Source organism: Neomonachus schauinslandi, chromosome 6 (assembly GCF_002201575.2).
Source record: "Neomonachus schauinslandi chromosome 6, ASM220157v2, whole genome shotgun sequence".
NCBI classification, from domain to species: Eukaryota; Metazoa; Chordata; class Mammalia; order Carnivora; family Phocidae; genus Neomonachus; species Neomonachus schauinslandi.
In genome coordinates this window covers 34,845,082-34,852,925 of record NC_058408.1, presented here as the reverse complement: position 1 = coordinate 34,852,925, position 7,844 = coordinate 34,845,082, and the positions used below count along the sequence as shown (strand labels likewise).

The following is a 7,844-nucleotide window of genomic DNA, read 5'->3' as shown; positions in this document are numbered from 1 at the left end:
GAGGAGTAAGGGAATTCAGATCCACTGCGTTTTAGGAACTGGAAGCATTTTAAATTCCAGAATAAATCTCCGCTCCTTTGCAGGTGGTTGGCTCCCTGCCTGTCATCCTCAGTCTTCCCTCCCTTCTTCCTTTCTTTGGGAGGACCACACACAATTGGGGAAGCTGGGGTCAAGATCAGGATAAGAGGGAGCTCTGAAGCCATGCGGTTTCTCTCTCCAACGTCGCTGTCTGCACTGGGACTCTCTCAAGTCCATCCTTGTAGGTCACCCCGGCAGATTCCAGACATTTTCCAGAGACCGGAGGCTTCCAAATGGATGCAGTGGTCTGAGTAGACTGGCAAAAGGGGGCCCTGATTATAGGTTATTCTGTGATTGAAACTTCACTCAGAGATCTGCCGAGGATGTGGTCAGGATATCTTCATTTAGCACCGGCTTTAGGAGCTTCAGTGTGGGATATTTCCCCCATAAAGGACCTTGATAACAAAGACCGGAATCCAGTCCTACGAGAGTGTCTAGCTTTTGTATCCACTGCCTCATTATATGCAGGGCTTTTAATATTCGGAGAGCCTTTTGCCAATACACATTTTCTAGTGAACTGGGAAACTGGAGCCCAGATGCGATGTATTATTGATAGGATTGTAATTTACTCCTCTCGGGTTGTATCTACAGTGTATACCATTAGCACAAAATATTAAATTACCAGTGGTTGTATATATTTGTCTCGGCTTCGGCTTTGGCTCAATGATATTTGCCTTTCGCCTCAATAAAAGATCACGAATAAAGAAAGCAGGGCAATATTGTTTTTCTTTGTTGTTGTTGCAAGGGAATTTTGATTAAATCATTTTCTCTGTGTTGTGTTTTAGCGAGCCATGCTTTGCAATGAAGATAGGAGACATAAAATAGTGGGGGCTGCACAGGGAAGATGGATGGGGCAGTTTGCTTCAGCTGGAGCACACACTGGCTTCCCTGGCAAGCTGCTCCGGGCCAGGCTCCGGGTTTTCTCCCTTTGCAAAGGGGAATAAACAGTCCGTGTTGTGCTGGGAAGAGGTGTGGACAGTGCAGACCTTGCCTGGTGTTAGAAATGTAGAACCCTGGCCCGCGCTGTGAAGGCTGCATTGGAGTGGGATTTGGGGGGTGGGTATCCAGCAAGGCATCCGGTAGGGTCCTGCTGTTTGACAGGAGGTCCTCTGGCCACCAGTTTGGGTTGGGGCGGGGGTTGGTCACACACACACACACACACTCGTACCCCTCTTCCTTTTTAAAAAATTTCTTCTTTTTTTTTTAAAGAGATTTTATTTATTCATTTGAGAGAGAGAGAGAACATGAGTTGGGGAAGGGGAGGGCAGAGGTCGAGGGAGAAGCAGACTCCCCATCGAACAGGGAGCCTGACTCGGAGCTCGATCGCAGGACCCAAAGATCATGACCCGAGCTGAAGGCAGACGCTCAACCACCTGAGCCACTCAGTGGTCCCCGCCCCTTCCTTTAAAAAGAATCCAGGTCACAGGGCTCAAACCAAGCTGGAGATGGAAATGACACATGACTTCTACTTTGTGGCCCTTTTGTTCTTTCAGAACCTTGAAGGAGAGGTATTTGCTGGTTCATTCAGCTGAGTCTCCCCCTACCCCACCCTCAACCCCATTCACAGCATAATTTTTATGGGTAAACATGTTTTAAACAATGCGCGTGGCTTGGCCTCTCACCCTTCTGCTGTCCTTGGGCCTCCGAATGGAGAGCGGAGGGTGACAGGAACAAGGTTCTGAATCCATTCGGACCTGAAGTAGGAAGATATTTTGTTGCAATGCTGATTCCTTTTGGCTCCTGCCATCAGTCTGGGAGCCCTTGATTCGTCAGGGGCAGAGTCCCAGGGAGGGGAGGGAGGGGCTGAAGAGGCCTCTCCCCTGGGAGGTCGCTGGCTGGGGGAGGGGGCTCAGAGACCCAAGTGACAGGTATCCAGGCGCAAAGCTGGAATCTCCTTTATAGTGGCTCCTAAGAAAAAGCACCACTCAGCCAGGGTTATCTATTGAGTTTTGCTGCCTGGGGCACATTCTGGAGGTGAAAACCGGTTTTTCTGAAGACTTGTCAGAGCAAGGCTTTGTTCAGTTTGCCTCTTCAGCCGGCGGGGCTCCCGGAAGGAGACCCCATTTACCTGAGGAAGGGGCAATTAACACAAAGGCCTGGGCATCTCCTCCACAACTGGGTGGGGCTTTCTTTGGACTTAGGGTCTCTCCCTCCTCCCCACAACCTTCCCCTTCCCTAAAGGAGAGATGGGGAATTAAAAAAAAAAAAAAAAAAAAATCACACAGGCCTGTAAAGCCAACGAAATCAGTGCTAAATCTATCAAAGCAAATCATAGACCCTGACAGCTGAGTATTATTTGTTTTTTTTCCTCCTGGATTTCTACGGAGACTGGTGTTTTAAGCATATGTCTTAGGGAGAAGAGACCCATATAAAGGCAATTATAACTGGTAAATGATTAATGTTGGATCTGACATTTTTATGTGTCAAGTATGTTTAAGTGCATTAACCTTTGCAGAATTTACACCCATACGATAGGAGATATATCTTGTATAGCATCTGAAAGATCTGCAATCTGCCTTCACTTAAATCTTATTTACATTTATTTTATTACAATATAAATGGGTTTAAACAAGTCTTAATCGCATTTTTTACCCCATTCTGCAGGTCCTGCTGGCACCGTGGGGAGGCCAAGGGCAGCGGGGCTCCTAGCGGCTCGCAAATAAAGTTCCAGCCACCTGCCTGGAGAACCCCAGGACAGAGGGGGCCTGTGTCCACGGTTCCAGCTCCTAGCTCCTGTCTTGGTTCTAGCCCCAGGGGGAGGTGCCTTAGAAGGCCAGGGAGTCCGCATCCCACAGCATGAATCACAGAGGCAGGCTTTCCGGGAGACAGACAACTTTTAATTTTGGGAAGTTACAGAAAACACACATTTCCATAGCATCAGTTTCAGACAAGAAGGAGTAAGCAGCTCCCATCTGTGGTGTCTTTCGCAATCTGCCCAGCGCGCAGCCCCCAGCCCCCTCTGCAGGAGATGCCCTGCAGATGCCCCCTCTCCGCGCTCACACCCCTCACTGGGCCTTTCCTGCTCTAAGTCAGAGCTACTCTCGCCGCTGTTGCCCCCGCCGTGTCAGCTCCACGCCTCCTGAACTTCACTCCACCGAAATCTGGTTGGGTACGAGACAGACTCCGGTGGAATGAAGGACAAGAGAAACACATGGACGGTCTGGGGCTCTTTTTCTCAGAGGGTGGGCCGCGTGGCCACCCTGGCCTCTGCCCGTCGGGGTATTGCTCGGCCAAGGGCCTGCAGGATCTTTGAAACAGTGTCGGGAGACGCGGAGGGCGTGCAAGCGCGCAGCACCCCTCAGGGTCACGCTCATCGGGAAGGCTGCAGGAACTCGCTCACCAAGGCACCCCCCCCCGCCCCCGCCCCGTGCCTGCAGCCCAGGCGGAGGGTGTTGAGTGGTAGGAGTGGGGGCTGCGGGGTTGGGGCCGCTTGCTGTTTCTCACCGGCAAAGCAGTCCTCCCAGACAAGTCCTTGGGGGAACCTTCTCTGCATTTCCCTAGTTGGGATGCTGGTTATCGACTCCCTCTGTCTGTGTCCCCTGTGGGTGCCGTACCTGAGCTCGATGTGGTTGGTTCTGGCTGGAGGAGGCAGGTGCTCTGAAATTGCTTGAGAAAAATCCATCTATAATGAACTTGCTTCCCAAGCTGAGGGAATGCAGGGGCGGGGGCGTTCCTTTCCAGAATGCACCGTCCCAAGAGCATGAACAGTACTTTGTGGACCCGTCTGTCAGTGTGGAACCAGGCAGAGGTGGGTGAGATGCTGTGGAGGGACCAGAAGGCCTGGCTGGAGCAGGCCCATTCCCGAGGGCAGGGGTGGGCCAAGGAGGACACTCCTTGGTCTCGCCCCTACAGGTGATATTATCTACTTTCCAGTGATCCCACGTCCTTTGCCAAATCGGCCTGGAAACCACTATATATTTTTTGGGCATGGCGTCGGGGCCTGAGGGGGCGGGAGGAGGTGGCCTGGCTTTCAGAGGCTGAACCAAACAGGGAGGGTGGAAACTCTGAGAGGCTCTCCGTCCTCTTAAAAGCAATGCCCATCCACCAGTTGCTGTGTAGGTGCCGCTCTGGCCCCTTCCTTGCTGTGTTCAGGCATGTCCGTGGCTCAGTGTAAGCCCCATAAAAGGCTGTTCTCAGCACCAACATAAAGACTGGGTGAGTTTGGGCAGATCCACCCTGTTGTTTGGAACACTTTCTTCCTGGGGCTTGTTCTGACCCGATCCAGGGAGGTACTAGCTTATGATGTGACTCCTCCCCCCAGATCCAGCCCCCTGGGCAGAGGGCCTCTGAAGAAGGCTCTTAGACAAGGGCTTGGCTGTTTCAACTGTTACCGAGGAAGAGCCTGGCTTTCCTTGGTCAGGGCGAACAGGTGGTGCTGGGGGCAGGGAGCGGGGGACCGAGTGGAAGAAGGCTGGCCCCATCCTCTCCCATAAGTACTCACAATTCTCCATCACGAGAGAGAAATGTGCCCTGCTTGTGAATGATCTAGACTTTATAATCCTCCTGCACTGCCTGTGGCCCATTTCACAGTCAAGGACAGAGAGACCGAGACCAGCCTGGCTGGCTCTGATAAAGGATGGCAGAAGATGGTGGGAGGAAATCGTTTGGGGATGGAAGCATTCTTTGCTTTCTCTTCGGATTTCAGGCCAACTCGGACAGCAAAGGGATCCATTCGTCTCCCTGCAGACCCTCGTCATGCCACTCTTACCCACCCAGCATGTATGGTCCACCAGATTCTTCAAGTCCTCAGTTGGAGTGTGCAGAGTCTCACCCTCGTGTGGGGTTTTTAGCCTCTAGGGTGGATACCCCAGAGACGACAGTGTCTACAGAAGCACTTTAACCGTGAAAGGCCATGCAAACGGGAGGTAGCATTGACATTAGAGAGCCTAGAAAAGGCAGGCCCTTCCTTCTTTTATCATCCACCTGGCCCTACAGACCTGCTACAAGGCAGAGACAAGAAAAGAGGAGCCTAGAACCTGTATCAGGAGCCTTGGCCCACTCTGGACCCCACACCCAGAGTTCAGGATTCTTTTCCCACCATGCCTTGGTCAACTTGATGCCCCAGGGCGTTCTCCCTGGCCACCTGCTATGTAGGGTCGGGTCAGAGAAACAAATGGTGCATGTGTTTGGCTTTAGAGTAAGTTCATGTGGTGACTGCTCGCCTGCTCCCCAGCTGCCCTCAGAACTGTGCCCCAAATGGCTTCCAAATAAAACCAACTTGGACACAAGAACCCAAGACTGAATCCAGGTCCCGAATGTCTTGTTACAGCTGTACCCTCTAGCCCAGCACTGAAAAGCCAGTGCCTTGCCCTCCCCTCCCCCCCTCCCCACCCCATTCCTCCAGTTGCCTAAATCTCCATGAAATCAGACAGAGCTGTAATCTTGGTACTTGACTGCTCAGCACCCACCTTACCCCACCAATTCCCACTCTCAGTGACAATTATTGCCTGAGAGCATTGGAAATTGCCCCCTAAAACACAGAAATGGCTGGAGAGTTGGCTAAAAATGAAGTAGGTCCCCCTGTTTTAGCCTTGGAAGAAGTGGATCATCAACTTCCAGAGAGTTTGGCTTTTTTTCTCACAGCCCATGCTCTTCTCTGTCCAGTGATCCCCCTGGTACAGGCAAGCGGCTTCGGTTTTCCAAAGCGCCCCAAATCACAGATTTCAGACTCACCTCGAAGTATGCGTGTCTGTACCTTCAGACAGCAGGGCTTACTCTGAGCTTGATGCAAAATAATACATAGATTTTTTTCATAAGCTAATTCAGAACAAAGAGATGGCTGGAGACGCATGTGTATGAGAAGAAGAAAAGGAATTCCGAGTCTCGGGAATGTTCTTTCGCTCCTAGAGTTTGAGGACGGGGTGGGGGCTAAGAAAGGAGATACACTTACTGTGCCGTGTCCAGCCCAGCAGGCCTGTTCCTGGGGGAGGGTGGGGGCCAGTCCTGAAGAGTCATCCGCCCTTTAAGAAAAAAGAACATGGAAGCAGAGAAACGTGGAACTGGAGTCCAGGGAGTAAAGGTAGCTGGAAGAGAGGGTTGGGAGTATACGGCGGGGTCCAGTGGAACTTTGAGAAATAGAACGTGCAGAAATAGGTAACAGACAATAAAAGAGAGAGAAACTGGTTTTTCCAAGGCAAAGGTAAAGAAGGACTCAGCCCCTTTCAAGGAGGTGGTCCTAGTTTCACTCTTTATTTATGCACCTCTCAGCACAGCTTCGGGTTACCTGCCGAGCCCAACCAATGGAGTGAGGGCTCGGGCGGCTGGCTCCGCCCCTCAGAACCCAAGCCCCGGGGGGCCAGGGATGGCCGGGCCCTGGTGCGCGCTAACCTGGCTTTCTTACTGTTCTGTAAACATCAGCAAAGGGAGGTAAGGTCTCTGTCATTGGAGGAACACTGCAGGTTACCTGAGCACTGCCCCCGAAGTCTCTGGTCTCCCAAAGATCTGGGCAAGGAAGGAAGGGGAAGGCTCAGATCTTATCTGGGCTAGAAGAGGCCGCGTGTGTGCTCCGCGCTGCCCCTCCCATGGATGTCCGCAGTGGCAGCCCACGGTCTTTTGAGCTTTTTAGCCATGCCCGGGCTTCCTAGCCCAACACTTCAGGAATGCAGAGAGCCCACCGCCCATCAAGGGACAGCTGTAGAAAGAGGCACATGGGTGGGAGCAGAGGCCCAACCAAGTGGGTTTTCCCAGCATTTAGCACAGAGTGAGTCTTGCTTTCCTGTGAGAATCAAGTGGTTTCATTTTTATTTATTTAATTAAATTAATTAATTAATTTGAGAAAGAGCGTGCGAGAGCACAAGCAGGGGGAGCAGCAGAGGGAGAGGGAGAAGCAGGCGGGAAGCCTGCAAGGAGCCTACATGGGGCTCGATCCCGGGACCCTGGGATCATGACCTGAGCCAAAGGCAGATGCTTAACCACCTGAGCCACCCAGGAGCCCCGAAAGTGGCTTTTATAATCCAGGAGGCTTCATGATCTGCTTCCCTTCTATACCTGGGGGTGGGAAAAGATTACCCTGTATGAGGGGAAGTTGGGGAGAGATGAAAGGAATTGCAGAAAGAGCCAGCAAACTCGTCAGGAAATATTAAAGAGGTTGGGCTCTCAACACCTGATTATTTTAATTTCCCCTTTCCCTGCTCAGCTGTGGCCCCTCCACTGCCCTCCCTCCTTCCGATTTCCTGCATCTCTCTCCCCACTTTGCCCTCTTGGTGCACTGGGAGGCAAGGGAAGTTGAAGTCTCCTCATGCGTACATGGTACATTTTCCCGAGGATTTTAGCCTGACTTCCATTTGTTTTCCTGGCCGATCTCCTGATGTGCAGCAAGGGTGGGTCCCTCCCTTCTCCAGGTCAAGGAGGGGAATTCAAGAACCCAATCTATAGGGCATCTTGATGCAGTCCCGTCCACGGCCTTTCCTAAAACGGAATCCTATCTGCTCAACATCTCTTTAGAAATCAGCTAATCCTAACCTCTCACCGAATAGATGGGGAAACTGGGGCTCAGAGAGAATCTTGGTCTCAGATTCATGCAGCCAGCGTAGGGTCAAGATTCTCATCTATCTGGATCTACAGACCTCCATGGAAGGGCTCTTGATAGCAAACAGCCCATGCTGCCTCTGCCTCTGGACAGCCTCACATTTGTCCAGAGGATTCTTACTCTTTCTGGAAGAAGAAAAAGCTCCTTTGGGGACAAGGGGAGGGAGATTTTCCAGGTGGTCACTTTCCTAAGTATAGAGACTCCCCCCCCCCCCCCCCCCCCCCCCCCCCCCCCCCCC

General features: G+C 52.0%; 1 long non-coding RNA gene across 1 annotated transcript; it reads right to left on the bottom strand.

Moving 5' to 3' along the window:
• Nucleotides 1–1,446: 1,446 nt before the first annotated feature.
• LOC110573902 lies at nucleotides 1,447–6,227 on the bottom strand. The gene is made up of 3 exons (XR_002479933.2): nucleotides 5,969–6,227; nucleotides 2,671–3,838; nucleotides 1,447–1,772 (listed from the first exon to the last, which is right to left on the bottom strand). It is a non-coding gene; the product is annotated as an uncharacterized LOC110573902 (long non-coding RNA).
• Nucleotides 6,228–7,844: the final 1,617 nt, after the last annotated feature.